The sequence below is a fragment of the Cyprinus carpio genome, chromosome A21 (genome assembly GCF_018340385.1).
Source record: "Cyprinus carpio isolate SPL01 chromosome A21, ASM1834038v1, whole genome shotgun sequence".
NCBI classification, from domain to species: domain Eukaryota; kingdom Metazoa; phylum Chordata; class Actinopteri; order Cypriniformes; family Cyprinidae; genus Cyprinus; species Cyprinus carpio.
The window spans coordinates 15,291,564-15,309,385 of NC_056592.1; the positions used below are offsets into that span (position 1 = coordinate 15,291,564).

The 17,822-nt window shown below is 37.7% G+C and overlaps 3 non-coding genes across 3 annotated transcripts; 1 reads left to right on the forward strand and 2 right to left on the reverse strand.

Moving 5' to 3' along the window:
* The first annotated feature begins 3,635 nt into the window (after nucleotides 1–3,635).
* trnaa-cgc lies at nucleotides 3,636–3,707 on the forward strand. Its single transcript has one exon. It is a non-coding gene; the product is annotated as a tRNA-Ala (tRNA).
* Nucleotides 3,708–4,155: 448 nt separating this feature from the next.
* trnav-uac lies at nucleotides 4,156–4,229 on the reverse strand. Its single transcript has one exon. It is a non-coding gene; the product is annotated as a tRNA-Val (tRNA).
* An 8,285-nt stretch (nucleotides 4,230–12,514) lies between these two features.
* trnad-guc lies at nucleotides 12,515–12,586 on the reverse strand. Its single transcript has one exon. It is a non-coding gene; the product is annotated as a tRNA-Asp (tRNA).
* Nucleotides 12,587–17,822: the final 5,236 nt, after the last annotated feature.

Here is a 17,822-nt window from a genome sequence, read left to right on the forward strand (position 1 = left end):
TTTCCATTTGAAGGCATATAAACGTCTCGTAGAAATTGCTCTAGAATTAATTATAGTCTTGGTGGCCTCCGCTGAAAGACCGGGACATATTAACTCACTCCGACAGAAACCTGCTCTGAGACCATAAAAGGACATTCCTCGCCAGCCTGCATAAGGGGTGAGAGCATAATCCTCCTTGGTGATTCAAATACGACACAACCATTGTGTTGTCTGTCCTGATGAACACATGATGGCTGTTTAGCAGTCTTGAAAAATGTTGGAGAGCTAGAAAGACTGCTAGCAGCTCCAATCTGTTTATGTGACACCCTCGCTGTGCCTCCGTCCATGGTCCGTGGGCTGGGCGTCCTTGGCCTAACAGCCCCCCCAACCTGTCAGTGACGCGTCTGTCGTGACAGTCTCACATCGAAAACAGGCCCCCAGTCGAACTCCTTTTTGAAGAAATTTGACAGACGTCCAGGTCTTTATCGTCAGAATACACCTCCATGTCACCGAAATCATTTGATGCAGATAACAACGGGGTGAAATCCTTTGGCTTTTTGTCCACCATTGAAATGGACGCATGTAAAGTAAGCCTAGACGGATTACAGGGGATGCTGCTGCCATTAGACCCAAAAGTCTGAGGCACAAACTCACCATCACTAAACGGCCTGCTTTGAAGTGGTGAAGGCATGGCTTGAAAGACTGGATGCGCGGGGGAGACAATCATGCCCTCATCGCGCGAGAATCCAGATCTATCCCCAAAAAGGTTATCCATTGGGAAGGGATCAAAACACTCTTATGGAGATTCGTGCGTAAGCCCAGGCTGTTTAGATGATTTAGCACGAGATCTCGGTGAGAGTGTGCTTGAGCCTGTGATTGCGCTAATACCAGCCAATTGTCCAGGTAATTTAGCACACGAACGCCCTGGAGCCGCAACGGGGCCAGAACTCGGAGTGGTGGCTCGCTCCAGTACTGCTCGAGGTGCATTCTGCGGCGAGACAGTCAATGTTTGAGCCTGGGGACTGCAATGATAAGGTTGGATGCACATTACCGGTCCAACAGTGCTCTCTAGTGGAGGGCACAAGGTGGGCCGTAGATCCTAAGTATCAGGAACTGCTGTTAGGAGCCTGAGGACGAGAGGTTTTCGCCGTCAAGCTCAGGTCCAGTCTTTTCCACTGGCGCTGGTGAGCCGGTGGATAAGCCCTAGGACCCCAATCCTTACGAAGGGGTTCCGTAGTTGATGGCTCTTCCCACAGGGTGCCTCGTTGGCGGTGTAAAAACGATGAACACAAGCACGCCGCCGGCGTCTGACAGCGCTCCGTTTCCCTGGGCCTGCGCGGAATCAGCTTGCGCAAAGCGGCTGATTGCTGCTTTGCTGCCCTGAATTTCTCCACCACCACGGTGACCACCTCTCCAAACAGTCGGTCCTTGGAGATCGGGGCATCCATAAGAATAGATTTATCTTTTTCTTTTATATCGGCGAGGCTGAGCCAAAGGTGGCACTCAACTGTCACCATCCCCACCATCGAACGGCCGACTGCTTGGGCAGTGTGCTTGGTGGCACGTAGCGCCAAGTCCATTGCCCCCCGCAGTTCCTTCACAGCCTCCGGGGTGATGCCGTCCTCCTCATCGAGCTCTTTCAATAGCTCTGCCTGGTAGGCCTGAAGCACCGCCATCGAATGGAGTGTGGCCGCCGCCTGACCTGAAGCCGAATATGACTTCCCAACGAGGTTAGATGTGACTCGACACGCTTTGATGAAGGAGGGGGTGAGACTTTCAGGCTGCGGCCGAATTCAGCGCAAGATGTTCGGCAAGAGTCTCTTCCACCGCCATTTTTGCATAGTATATAGGAACAATCATAAAATTGCCATTAGGAAAAATGATAGATTACAAATGACTGATTATTGTCCAGCAGTTTAATAGATAAGAAAATAATTCCTTGTAAAAAAAAAAAAAGAAAGAAAAAGAAAAAATAAATAATAATAATTATGATAATACATACATAGCCTACATAAAAATATTGTATTTGACATTTCTGTCACTTCTGAAATGATGGCTACGCCCCTGGTGTGACAAAATGTTAGCTTATGCATAATACTTTTAAAGCTCTTTTTTGAATAAATCTTTCAATGAGTAAAACTGGCGGTGTCTATAGTATAGATTACACAACATTATAATATTATTTTCAAATAAATTTTTAAATGATTATTATTTTAAATGAGTGTCCCCGGATTAGTAGGTTACTCTTGTAATAGAGTAGCAGTGGATGGGATAGATTTTTATATTTATATTTAATTTTATATTTATTTGCATATTTAAATATCAACTCTGCTTAAAAAGATGCAATCTAATCCTGTTTACATTAAATAAATCTGCTCCCAAGCAGGTTTAGGTTTAAGTTTACGGACCTGTTGCTATGACAGCAAGTCCAGGATGAGCTTCGAAGAACCAGATAATCCGAGATCATGCCAAATCGTCAACAATCAAAAACGTTCAAAGAACGGGCCCCCTGTTCTGGTGGGGAAATCCCGTGAGCAGGTTTTGTTATTTATTTTGTGTTATTGTAATTTGGTCTTGAATCTGGTGTGTCACAGCAAATGCGTGACAGTTGACCTGTTCACAAGTTTAGAAGAAACCCTTTGTATTTCCATGTTCAGCATTAGCAATGCTTCTTCTTTCAGCTTTCGAAGTGTAACTTTTAAGTGTAGTAGGGTTAATTTCAGAAAACTTTAAAGGTGCTGTATGTAAGATTTTGACTTAAATCATAAAAATACCATATGTTTACAGATATTTAAGAAACATGCTAAGTTAACATACTTGTTTATCTGAAAAACAATGCTACAGTCAGTTATTCTCCTTTGAAAATGTGTGTTCGGCTGGAATGTTGGTCTTTGTTTTGGTTTGTGAAACCCGCCCACTGCCAGTTTACCCAATTGTATTTCGGCACCCCGGGTTGCCAGTTGGAGGAAAACACACCGCATTTCATTTCGTTCATCGTCAAACTGTGGGTCATTCTACAGAAACGTCCATTTTTCTATCCCTAGCCTTTACAGAAATTTTACAGTTGAGACTCTGACTACATGTGCTGAAAAAAAAAAAATCGAGAACAAAATATTTTATTAAATCTTTTAATATTGATAAAGAAGGTAACACCAGTGACAAAAATGTGGTCTTGAAATAATTGCACAAAGAAACTAAAAAGAAAATAATTAGTTTTATGTATTCATAAAGTCAAAAGGTTAATAATGTGGTCTAAGTTTAAATGTTAGAAAAACAAATACATTTTAAGACATTTTGCCATACCAAAAGTGGACGTTTCTGTAGAATGACCCGAGTGCGCTCGTTCCTGTTTGTGTCGTCTATCTGCCAACCTACGTGTGCGTCGAGTCTGAGGAGGAGCTGTCGGGTATTTTACATTTGGACTGCAATAACTAGTTCAACCACTCGGTGTCAATCCTACATACAGCACCTTTAAGTCATCTACGGTAAAAGTTTTTTATGTAACGGTTTTCCCGGTAACATTGTCTTTATTTTGCTCTCTTTAAGTGCTACAAACTTGCAGTGAAAGCTAAAAGAAGAGACTATGACCACTGCAAAGTAATATACCTCTGTGCTTCTATTTTTATTAAAAAAAAATCTCCCTTTTTAAGTCACGTGGGGATGTAGCTCAGTGGTAGAGCGCATGCTTCGCATGTATGAGGTCCCGGGTTCAATCCCCGGCATCTCCACTTTTTCGGTAACAAAGGTACTTTTTTTTCTGCTGGTGACTACTATAAAACCATACCCTTTAATATATAATAACTTCATTTAAGAATAACATATGCTGACCATTAGTCAAAATGGTTAGTAGATATTAGTTTTGTATGTTTTATTTCTTCAAAGCCCCTATGGAATAACTTCAGGCCCCACAGAGCCCTGGTAGAAAACGCCACATACACCTTATTTTTACATACGGAAGTAAGCTATTTACAGTTAATGGACACTTTGTACAGCTGAAATAACTGGAATAAGGCGGGTAAACAGACATTAATGGCCCTAACACCATCACTGAATGCAGGATACACTGATAAAGAAACTCTAAACTGATAAAGTAATTAAAATTGTCGGCTAAAAGACTAAATTTAAATGCAAGTAAAACTATACATGCGTCCTAAAACAACATCTTGTTAAAAATCGTGGTTCCACTGGGGCTCGAACCCAGGACCTTCTGCGTGTAAAGCAGACGTGATAACCGCAACACCAACAAAACCCAACACAAACACAATAAAAACGAACAACATTAAATATTAAAGATGGTTTCATTCCACGGTACCTAAATAAACGACAACAAGTAGGCTGATATATAGTATAGTATTTTAAGAAAACTTAAGAATAATAACTTAAGAATAATGCTACATTGTGCCCGCACGTTAATTTCCTGGTACAGGCACTAAAAGCGTGAAATATTTTTTTTAACCACACAACTCACAAACATAACCACACAATTCTCAAACATTATCAGCGATAGTGGCAATGACTGAGCTGCAGAATCTGCTGCATTCACATCTGCAGCGATAAAACCGTACAGACAGCCTTCTTCAATCAACGCAGCAGCTATTTTGCAGTATATAAACATGGCGGTTTACCAACATGCATCAGCGCGTTATGATCATCTATATATAGATGTCAAGTCGTAGAGCATCTCTTCGGTAGGTAAAAGTCTTATTTGTCATTTAGGTTATTATACTAAAGGATGATACAAAATAGCTTTTTAGTATACAATATAGCTTATCTGTAGGCCTATGCATTAAATATCTAAAATGCCCAGACCGGGCACTGGAGGGAACTGATTGAACTAACAAAGAATAAAGCATCAGAAAAATATGAGACACAAGGTAGGCATGCATTTTACATTTGTCTCATCCACGCAGCATCATTTCTCAATGCATTTATACGTTTTTGAAGAAGAAGAAGAAAAAAAAAACCACAAAATTAACCTACGCACATGCCTCACTTTATAAATTTAACTCAGTTAACCCACTGGCCCCGCCCCTAGACCTGTACTTCAAATTTGAAAAAGTTATTTTATTACTGCTGAACTTTAGCAACTTTATTAAAGTTCTTCAGTCAAGAGCAGTGAGTTATTTTTCTCTTTTTTATTAAGATTAAAAAAATAAAACACACAAAACACAAAAAAAATCAAAATTCACTCACCATCAACTACCTCTAAACCAGAATTAAACCCTTATTAGTTTCTTCCTTCTATTGAACATAAAAAGCCGTGAAGTTGGCACCCCATAAAAATAAATAATCACCAAAACTATGCCATTCGTTTGTGCCACAAAAACGAACGTCTGTGCTGGTTTGGTGCTTGAGATATTAAAAATTCTTTTTTTGACCGTGACGTCACTCTCCACCCCATTTTGCCCAAATCGCTCCAAACCAGCGCAGTTTGTTTGTGCTCGATTTGTGCCCGTTTGTGCCGTTAAAACAAACACTGTATCTATTTTCCTCAATAAATTAGAATGTCGTGGAAAAGTTCATTTATTTCAGTAATTCAACTCGAATTGTGAAACTCTGTATTAAATAAATTTATACTACGGGGCCGTTGAATGCTTGAATCTGATTGGCTGACGAACGTTCTGAGGTGTGCAATTATTTTCTGGGAAACGCACGGCGAACGTAGTTCCAGGCCGCTCTATTGACTCCATTACAGTTCCATATCACTTCGCAATAGTAAAGCTATAATAACGGTCACGCAGTTTGCTCAAAAAGTTGTTGTCAGCGCTGCCCTGATGATTTTATCAGTTAGCCTATACAGTGTAGCAACTTAAAGAGTAACTAAACCCTAAACCAACTTTTTTTAGTTAATGATCTGTAAGAATGGGGCTTTATTAGTGCTGTTCATTGATTTGAGTAACTTTTTTGACATTTGAGTATAAAGTGTTTTAATTCTACAATATATTGTGTAAAAACATCTGAGTGCTACCCTCTTTAGGTTGAACGGTGGCTACTGCAGTTTATTTTTCCTACTGGATGTTTGGGGTGGTACGTGACGTAAGCGGTTGCAGGTGACGTATGCAGTTTCCAGCTCACCACGCCCTTGTTACGAGCTACCATGCCCCTTGGCAGTATAAAACCATCTTGTTCCGTCAAAATCACTGTAGCGGCTGCTTCACTAGCATCGTCGGATGCCGATCGCGATGCGGAAGCTAAGACCGCAGTTTGAGCCAGCGGCTCGAATTGATATGGCTCAGGTCCTGGCCCTGTGTCCACAGACACCTCGACATCCTTCACTTCAGGTGAAGATGGGGAAGAAAAGTACTCTACTTCAAATGAACGCTCTGTTGCAAAGCTACTTGCGTCTCTACAGTCACTCTCCATTTTAGCGACTCTGACAGCAGCTGTCAATAAATCCGTTACTGTGGGTCTCAGGTTCACGCCCCACCCGCTCAACCCCACCCTTGGTTCGTCCCCTCTATCTCCGCTGTGCTCTACCCACTTTTCAGCATTTTTCAAATATTGCCAGTGGGTGGAGTCAGGCTCTGACCAGGGGTTTAGTTACCCTTTAAAGGCTACACATGACATTTCTCACTAGCGATGTAATAACAGCGCTGTTTAGAGACGCTGCTGCAGAAGTGTTTAGAGACCCATAGAGGTATGTTAGCCTAATTCACACAATCTCTCTCTCTCTCTTTGTGTGTCTCTGTAGCTCTCGCTCTCTTTCTAATAACTTCATTAATAACTGCATTAGAATGCTATCAACCTCTCAAGCCTCCTTTACCAGCTTTAAAACAACGTTTTGGTACTAGCAAAAGAGCATTGGATGAGATGCGGAAGAAATAGTCCTAATAACAATAGCGATTTAAGTACAAAAACCGGACGAATTCCTTTAAATAAATCATCGGATCTATGTCTTGAGGTGTGGTAACCGTAGTATAAGCAGAATAATTGACTCTGGGCTGTTGAATTATTAGAAAAATAATGCATACCCGATGTGTAACAGCCACTCCGCTTCGTGTCGTGGCCGCATCACCACCTCGGGTGTGCATTATTTTTCTAATAATTCAACGGCCCATCGTCAATTATTCCTTACTCAATGCATACAGACTGAAGTAGTTTAAATCTTTGGTTCTTTTAATTGTGATGATTTTGGCTCACATTTAACAAAAACCCTATATATATATACTATATATATAAAAAATAAAAAAATTGCTCTCACCATTTCAACTTAACGCTGCCTTGAAAATTAAGCTTTGTCTACTTTGAAATATGAAGTTAGTAAAACTTGGAGCTGACTAAACTTAAAATTTTAAGGAAGCACGAACACTTAAAAAAAAACAAAAAAACTCTGTGGCCGTGCTAAACAGGGTGGAGAGTAAAGTTTCTGTTATATTTAAGAAGAGGTTATGGTTGTTTCTTTTAATGGCACAAACCAGCACAAATCGAGCACAAACAAATTGCACCGGTTTGGTGAGATTTTGACGCCATGGGGTGGAGAGTGACGTCACTGCCCAGAATTGTTTTTATTTCTAAGAAGGAGAAATATATTTGACGTTCATTTCAACAGCACAAACCGGCACAAATCGAGCACAAATGAATGGCACCGTTTTGGAACGATTTAGATTGCGTGGGGTGGAGAATGACGTCACTGTTCGTAAAAAGTTTATTTTTGTTATATAAAAGAAGCTTACAGGGTAGTTACATGGTTTCTTTTAACACCACAAACCAGCACAAATTGAGCACAAACGAATGGCACCGGTTTGGAGAGAATTGGATGCCATGGGGTGGAGAGTGACGTCACTGCCCAGAATTGGTTTTGTTATTTCTAAGAAGGAGAAATAGATTTGCCGTTCATTTCAACAGCACAAACCGGCTCAACTGGGGTGGAGAGTGACATCACAGCCTCTGAAAATATTTTGGCTATATCTACGGAAGGAAAATAGATACAAAGTTTGTTAAAAGCACAAAAAACCACAAAAAAACAACAACAAACGAACTGCGCAATAAGGGGTGGAGAGTGACATCACACAGTCAAAAAAAGAATGTTTAATATCTCAAACACCAAACCAGCTCAAACGTTTATTTTTACAAACGTTACGATACTATAAGTTTTTGTTAGTATTTCTTTATTTATTTGTGTATTTTCTGCTTTTTAATGTCAATTTTAGTTAAAGTTTTAGTCATTTTATTGTGTTTTTGTAATTTGTATTACTTTTTGTTGTTTTAAATCTCTCTCTCTCTCTCTCTCTCTCTCTCTCTCTCTCTCTCTATATATATATATATATATATATATATAAAAATTAAATTCTATCATTACTTTACAAACCTTACAAGACCTTCTTTCATCTTCGGAACAAAAATTACGATATTTTTATGAAATCCGAGAGCTTTCTGAACCTTCATTGACAGCAAGGGAACTACCATGTTCCAAGAAACATAGTAAGGACATCGTTAAAATAGGTACATTAATGTGTAACATCAGAAAAGAAAATTCAGCTAAGAATTGTGTGTACATGTGAGTTTCTCTGTTTTTACATCAATCAAATCAATAAACCTAAATCAGCAAAGAAGCCAATATAGCAATGTTCTGACACACCTCTGAACCTGACCGTGTTATACAAGCAGCATAGAAGAGAAAATAATAATGATTAAAGAAAATCAGCTAATCAGCTGTGTTTAGGTCAACGTACAAAGAAGGAAAAATAAAATTCAGCTCATTTGAGTGACAGTATTAAGCCCCTTCCTCTCACAGACATACAGACAAAGGCAGGAGAAAATACTTTCAGCTGAATAACACCATTCTCACACACACAATCTATGTGTGACAACTCTGTGTGTGTGTGTGTACTGTACTTCAATTCAATCAAATGTCATGAAGTCTTTGGCGGATAGCTGAATGTGATTGCTGATAGGCTGTGTCCCAATCAGTGGCACCTGCACAATCCAATCACGTTTGAGAGGGAAACAACAAATTTCAGAGATTTTCCTTTTTTTCCGTCACACAAATTTTTAATCAGATAGGCGTTTCGTCCACACGGAATCCGGCGTTTTGGAACAGTGAAACCGATGTTTTTTGAAACCGGGTCCCAGAGTGAATAAATAAGAAAACGCCGCCTTTGTGTTTTCGTCTGGACGGCGAATCCGTATATTTTCTGAAATGATGAAGTCATCAGCCCACGTCTCGCCCTAATCAGACACTGCTACGTCACGTAATAGCAACAAAAACATGAACAAACACTGAACGATTGTCTTTTTATTAACTAACATTAACAAAGATTAATAAATGTATTGTTCTATGTTCATTTGTGTACCACGCGCAAGGTTTATGAGCATAGTCCAAGTCTTCTTCTCCGTTTTTAGTGCATCTCTGTGGCAGAATTACAGCGCCACATGCTGGTCTGGCATGTGTACTACATCGTTTTTCGGTTTCGTGTGGACGCGCATATTTCTTGAGTCGAGGGAAAAAAAGATCAGATTGGGGTAAGCTCCGTCTCCATGTGGACGGGGCCGAAGAAGTAACGGGTACTTACGGTTATGGATAGAAATGTAGCGGAGTAAAGAGAACAATATTTGCCTCTCAATTGTACTTGAGTAAAGTCATGAGTACTCCCCAAAAATGATAGTCGAGTAAAGTACAGATCCCTCAAAATTGTACTTAAGTACTGTACTCAAGTAAATGTACTCCGTTACTGTCCGGCTCTGTTTAAAATTACATTTCTGGCTTAATTACATTTTTTATCTCAGTTTTTATTAAACAGATTATAAATACTTTTAATCATTAAATATCCAATTCTAAAACATAACCAATAACTAGCAGAAGACACAAACCAGTTTTAAATTCCAGTTGCGCAGATGGGGTACATTGTAACACTGCGTTACAATGTGCCCCACCATTATTAAACTATGCTATTCTATGACATTAGTGATGTAGTTTACACTATTTACTTTAATGAGAAATGACGAGAAACAGGTGAATAAAGACTGACAGTCGATGTTTAATGTTCAGAAATTAATATTTCAAGACATGTAAAGCATTTTGGCTTGTTTTTGTGGGCCGTACCAAGCCTGGTTGCAATGTGTTCATTGTCAAACTCCAAAATCAGATTATTTTTAATTCTTAAAAAATGATATAATTTTATTTATTTTTTTATTTATTTTTTTTGACAAAATATTTTATGTTACTTGGATGACATCTAATGTCCTTCACTTACAGCAGAATGGGAACAACCACTTCATGTAGGCTGCAACTAACGATTATTTTGCTAATCGATTAATCGGTATTCTTTTTACGATTAATCGATGAATCGGTTTATGTAATATTTTAGTTTTGCCCATTTTTTTCCCCCCAAGTAAATTATTACACAAAGGGTCTTTATCATTCAACATAGACTTTTTTAGAGATTTTAAACCATTTTGCATTAATCCTCATCAAAACATACCTGGAGTTGTGTTTTATTATGTGTTGGTTAGTCAAACTCTTCTGCAATCAAAACACTGACCCATACATACTCTAGCAAATTTCACAAGGAGGTTTCAAGTAATGTTTTCACCAATGGCAGTCCTTAGGGCTCCTAAAGTAGTTTAACATCCCGAACAAAGCTTATTAAGGAATCGATCAGAACATATTTTCACGAAGAATAAGAATAAAAAGGGAATAAAATTGCAGTAAATTGCATTTTATTATTTTTTTTTCCTGTAAACACACAGCTTATACCTGGGAAACAGCTTTATAGCTTCTGCTGTGAAATTGTAAACAATCCTTCAAACAAAGTGCCAATGGCATAAAACCTGAATGGACTCACATTTTAAAGTAAAATTTAAAGTAAAAACCATCAGTAGTTTTGTCCAGAAAAAAAATTGGACACACAACACAAAAAACCTGCTGTGTGAAAAAGAGCAGTGAATACTTAGAAAAAAAGTGCATTTTCAAATACATTTAAACATTAACCTCTCTCATTCAGTATAATTAGGCTGCAAGACTGAATTATGAACTGGTAAACGACAAAGCTTAAATGTTAATTGTTTAAAAAGCAAATGACTAAACATTTGCAAACAACATTGTAATGCAGAATCTGCACAAATAAAAGTCTTTGCACACTGTGATTTTCATCGGATTTAAATATTTGTCCTTTTAACAGTGCAAAATTCACAATGTAATAAAGGGATAAAATGTTAAACAAAACAGCTTATGCCTGAACTTACAGGAATTCGACTACCTGTGGGAAATGAGGGCAGAACACTATTCACTCATTATTTGAGAAAAACTCTGCATTGCAGTGCAAAAAGGTCAACATGTCCAAATGTTCAGGGCTTATGCTTGCTCTCTTTTTAAGAGGATATGTTCCCTGCCGCAGAAAACAGCCGCAGTTTACAGGTTACTCCTCTTTTTTTGTAGGCTCAAAGTAAAGTGCTCCCACACTTTGGATGACTTCGTTCGATTAGTTTTAATCTTCCGCTTTTTTCTTTTTCTTTCTCGAGCTTACTCCACTGCCCCGCCTGCCTCACCCATCACGCTGAATGCTGCAGAGACGCAACATAAAACGAGGCCAGCTATTGGCTATTCGCTGCTTTCCTGCTGTACTGGCTGAGTAAAACCTCCGGTGGCTCATTACTGCCACACTTTGGTCACCGCAGATGTAAAATATGCACGAAATGAGCCGTTTACGGCAAATAAAAAATTATTTAGCAACGAATCGATTACTAAATTAGTTGACAACTATATTAATAATATATTCTAAACCATCAAACACAAACAAAAACATCAAATCAGCAGAATGGGAACAACCACTTCTCTATTATACCTTACTGGAACACACACAGATTTATCTTAATCCATCTTAATGCATGATTCACAAGTTTAGGCTAATCACTATTAAATCAAGTGGGACACTGTGTGCGCTAAAAAGGTGAGCATGAATATCTAGTTCTCTGTTAACTTGCTGGTGATGACACTGTAACCTGAGACCTGGCTAACAAATCTAATCACGAATGATATATTTAAAAACATTGCTACTGAAATGCTCTCAACATGACAACCTTTCCGTTTGACTGGTTCACAACCACAAGTGTTCTTCCTGTGTAAAAAAAACCTGTGTGCCACCATAACTTTGTCAATGTTATTGTTTCAATTTATATGCTCTATGCAGTACTGCACAACAATGTCTTCAAAGTCTAGAATGTAATGTGAACAAACTTGTTTCTCAAAACAAGAATTAATAAAAAGGGATTGGTATCAAGAACACTCAATGACATAGTCAATTTTTGTACTACTTTAATCTTTAAATTGTATAAAAATTTGTAAATTAATTTAAAGTATCATTATGATTCAGCATGTACTCTTGGCAAACTTACCATGATAGCCCTGCCTGTCATAATAGCTCTTCACTGCATAGCACTGCAACAATTAGAAAACTATAAAACAACTACTGTTTACACTGTAATTTTGTCACTTTTTTCCTGGGGTTTCAATATGGTGTAATTTGACAAAAACGAACAAGCCCACTCAAAATTCCTGGTTATTTTATAGACAGAAATTAAACAAAAATATTTTGGTCTCCCCGTCGGGGAATCGAACCCCGGTCTCCCGCGTGACAGGCGGGGATACTTACCACTATACTAACGAGGAGCTCCATAGTGCGTGCCAGCTGATTAAGCCTGAAATACATAGTAATAACATAGTAATAACACAGTAATAACAGCAATTTTTTTGCTTATGAAATACAATACATGGACTTATTCTAATTTAAGTTATTTGTTATGGTTTAATATTTTATCCAAGCTATTTTATTTAATCTTACCAACCTGGAACTCTCAAAAGAACAAAAAAGAAACAAAAACATCTAAATTAACATTATAACACCCAGTGATACACACAAAAACAGCTAATATTTTTTTTTATAGGTTTATAAAACCAACATGGCACATATACAAATTTGTATACAAACATTAAGTGCTTGTTACACCATTGTGACACGTATTGTTTGCTAGTGCTTCATAATCACTTTGTTTTGTTCTGAATATGCTTACATATAATATTACATATAATGTGTTGTATGACCTAATAGGCCCAATCCCAATTCTACCCCTTACCCCTTTGTTTCATGCGTTCACGTGAAAGGGTAGGGGTGTCTCAATACTCTTTTGGCTGGAGGGGTAGGGGGAAGGGCCAGATAGCCCTTCAAACAAAAATGTCCTAACTTCAAACAAAGGGGTATGATAAATTTCCCTGCATACGGCAATATAGTTGCCCGAGCAAGCAGAGAGACCCATAAATGTAAGTATTTTTTGGCATATATAAGTATTTTAATAACAAATAATCAGTTGTTTTATGTTGCATTCAATCTTGTGTTCATATGTATGGTTATGTTCTCCAAAGAAACGTTTACAAAAAAATTGCTATGATAAAAGTTTGCTAATATTATTGACTGCACAATAGTTCCACAACGTATTTTACATGTCATGCTAGCAACATGCTAGTCACTTGCTAATCATGCTAATCACATGCTAGTCTCTTGCTAACAACATGCTAGTAACTTTGCTAATCATGCTAATCACATGCTAGTCACTTGCTAATCATGCTAGCAACATGCTAGTCACTTGCTAAACATGATAACCATATGCTAGTCACTTTGCTAACCATGCTAACAACATGCTAGTCACTTGCTAGTCATGCTAGCAACATTCTAGTCACTTGATAAACATGCTAACAACATGCTAGTCACTTGCTAATCACGTTAACAACATGCTAGAGACATGCTAGTAACTTGCTAATCATGCTAGCGACATGCTAGTAACTTGCTAATCATGGTAGAAACTTGCTAGCAACTTGTTAATCATGCTAGCAACATGCTAGTCACATGCTAATCATGCTAGGAACATGCTAGTAACATGCTAGTAACTTGTTAATCATGCTAGCGATATGCTAGTCACTTGCTAATCGTGCTAACAACACGCTAGTAACATGTTAATCATGCTAGAAACATGCTGGCAAAATGCTAATCATGCAAGGAACATGCTAGCAACATGCTAGTAACTTTTTAATCATGCTAAGGACATGCTAGACACTTGCTAATCATGTTCACTTGCAAATCATGCAATAAAAATCATGCTAGTCACTTGCAAATCATGCTAGCAACATGCTAGTAGCATGCTAATCATGCTAGAAACATAGTAACATTAGTAACGTGCTAATCATGCTAATGACATGCTAGTCACTTGCTAGTAATGCTAACAATATGCTAGTCACTTTGCTAACCATGCTAACAACATGCTAGTCACTTGCTAGTCATGCTAGCAACATTCTAGTCACTTGATAAACATGCTAACAACATGCTAGTCACTTGCTAATCACGTTAACAACATGCTAGAGACATGCTAGTAACTTGCTAATCATGCTAGTGACATGCTAGTCACTTGCTAAGCATGCTAGGAACATGCTAGCAACTTGTTAATCATGCTAGTAGCATGCTAGTCACTTGCTAATCATGCTAGGAACATGCTAGTAACATGCTAGTGAAAATGCTAGTGACATGTCGACATAGTTAAAATGCTAGGAAAATGCTAGTGACATGTTAATCATGCTAGAAACATGCTAGCAAAATGCTAATCATGCTAGGAACATGCTAGCAACATGCTAGTAACTTGTTAATCATGCTAAGGACATGCTAGTCACTTGCTAATCATGTTAGCAACATGCTAGTAGCGTGCTAATCATGCTAGTCACTTGCAAATCATGCTAGCAACATGCTAGTAGCATGCTAATCATGCTAGAAACATAGTAACATTAGTAACATGCTAATCATGCTAGAAACATAGTAACATTAGTAACGTGCTAATCATGCTAATGACATGCTAGTCACTTGCTAGTAATGCTAACAATATGCTAATCACTTGCTTTTTTAAACTTCTTAAACTTAAACTTTTCAAACTTTCTGGTCAGGCTTTCTCAAGCCAACTTAAAGTTTGTCTTGACTAACTTTTTTATCTAGTTTATCTTTTAACGCACGTCTGATCAATGCATTGTTTTTACATACATGAATACGTGAATATGTGGAACTTCGTGATAAACATCACAGGGCTCGCAAAATTTCAAAATCCTAGTTAGCCCTTCGGGCAGGCATTCTTCAGATTTTGGTAGCCCAAAATGAATTTAACTAGCCTAAATAAAAAAAGACATCGGCTGAACTTTACTGTGGACAAATCAGCATGATCAGCAAAAACTAGTAGCATATAGGGATGTAACTATTCACTAAACTTACGATGAGATAAGATTCACAAAACAGATTACACCATATAATTTTCTTACAATTAATTTTTTTACAAAATCAGATTTAAGACAAATTATAAATGAAAAGGTGTCCTTTTATTATTTCTCAGACAAAATGCTGCATATTTCTTTGTGAAACTGAAATGTTAAATAATAAAACTAACTTGAAATTTTAAAACAAATCCCAAATCAAATAAAAAATTAAACAACTAAAAGAAATCTCTTCATATAAACAAAGGCTTTGTCTGGCCTATTTAAAATCAGAGGCAACCATTTGAATTACTATCCAAAAAAGATGCTAAATACATGTTATTTGGACTGTATACAGAGAATGGTCTGATTTTAGCTTTGTGAATGAGACGCAAATGTCACTCTCTGACAGCAGGTGCCACTAATGGAACACCGGGTATTTAAAAGCTGCTGCCCCGCGTATCCTTGTGCCTGAATGAACACATACACAAAAAATTATCTCAAAATAATTGTCTCTGCAAGTATTCTCGTAAACACAGTCTTCAAACAAGACTCTGTATTTCATGTCATTTTGTATCTCCAGTAAATGTATCTTTATTTAAGAATCTTTAGGCATTTTCAATGGAAAACACGACAGAAATACAGAGGAAGAACATCACATTTTCTGCAGCATGATCTGAACGTACAGAAAATGTACTGTATTTCCATATTCTAGTGTCTGGGAGCAGAGTGTTTCAGTGCATTTTTATCAAATGAATTATACAGTTATGAATATCTGTTAGAAGTTGTATTTTCAAACTCTGAAGTTAATACAACTCATTGTGTTTCTCTCCATACGTTTACATTTACAGAACATGTTTGTTTTTTCTCATTTGTTCCTCAAATTTAATTTGCTTGGTCTTAAAAGAAGGTCTTAACTTTACCTTCATAAAACCTGCAGAAACTGCTGTGTTTCCTTACACATTAAACTAAATATTCAACTTGTTGCAGACACCACTGGTACACTGCCTGTGCCCTCGCTGTCCACATCTCATGGTTCCCATGTGGAGCCTCAATCAGGATTTTCAGAATGCAGAAATTGATTACATTTTTTTCTCTCTGTATAGGAACTACATATATGCCACCTCTGTCTATGCTGGCCTCGCCTGCGACCCGTACTGGACGTGTGAAGACTGGTGGCAGGGTGTTTGTACTGGACCTCAAACACCGAGCCCACTGACAGCTTGCTTAATAAACAACATGGGAAGAAAGACATTCTCAGGAGTATGCAGGAATGGTCCACAATTCCTCTACTGATCCAAACAGCATGCTCCATTCGACCACAAAACTGCAAATTTCACAGTATGTCAAGCACCTGGCCAAACTGCTGAACACCAGTTCATCATTAAACAGCTCCAGAGAAACGTCTTTAAAGCAAGAAGTAAAACAACCAGAGTGCCACTGGTAACAATGAAGCCTGTGGATGTAAACCCAGCACCACCTGCTCTGACCACACTCCTAACTCATGACACCACTGAGAGAATTGTATTATGCAGCAGCAGCAACCTGAGCAGGAGAAGAAGAAACAAACAAAGACTTCTCTTGCTTGTGGACAGCCAAAGATGGTTCCTCTATTTACTTTTTTTAATCAGCAAGGCCCTGTCAGGTACTTCTGTTCCACAAAGGTTTTTAATGCTTACAGTGATTAAGGACTAACACATCCCAGAATGCCATTACAAGACTTTATAGAAACGGAGTTCTTTAAGAGTGAACTTGAGGAAACAAAGTAATGGATGGAGGAGAGAGGACAGCAAAAACGCAAAAGACCTGAAACCGAACACGTTGGTCGCTTGTGCAGATTGTGTAAAATGGAACTGAAGCGGGGCCTTAACAGTCCTCACATACACACAGGCTTTCCTGGCGTAGCAGGGAAATATGTTCATTGCCCTGCTACAGTCTTTTCCATTTACTAACCTCAGGGCATGCAGAAAGAAATGACCTGGAAAAAGTTTAAAGAGTCTGTATTTTACAAGATGGAAAAACAAAGATGGATGGCAGAAAAAAAGAAATAAATGATATTCTTTTGCCCCTTGGTAATATTTAACTCATGTATATACTGTATATTGTGATTTGTTTATTTTTCAGTGTGAGATTGTAATGTCATATATTGTCAGAATTCTATTTTCTATTTACTTTTAATTATTTTTGATCAATATTTACTTATCTTAAAAAGTGCTTAAAGCATTTAATAAAAATACAACTGAAAATTACAAATTGCTTCATGAATGCTGTGTTCCACGTCGTAGGACTAATATTTTACCATTTCTATGGTTTTGGAAACACTTAATAGATAATTTTATCTTAAGTGTGACAAATTATTCCATTACACACTCAATTTTCATTCAGTACTTGAATATTACTCAGTTTGAGTTAAATTTAATAGAAACCATTTGTGTTTAATATAACCAGTATTATATAATTATTTATGTTTTCATATAACCATGTAATGTATACTAATATTATTTAACTGTATTTATTTTAATACTAACTATTTATTCATAATACTTAGCTTTGTTTTCCAAAAAGGCAAGACACAAATTACTTACTTTGCAGCTGGAATGTATTGTTTAATTTTAGAATTTTCTTT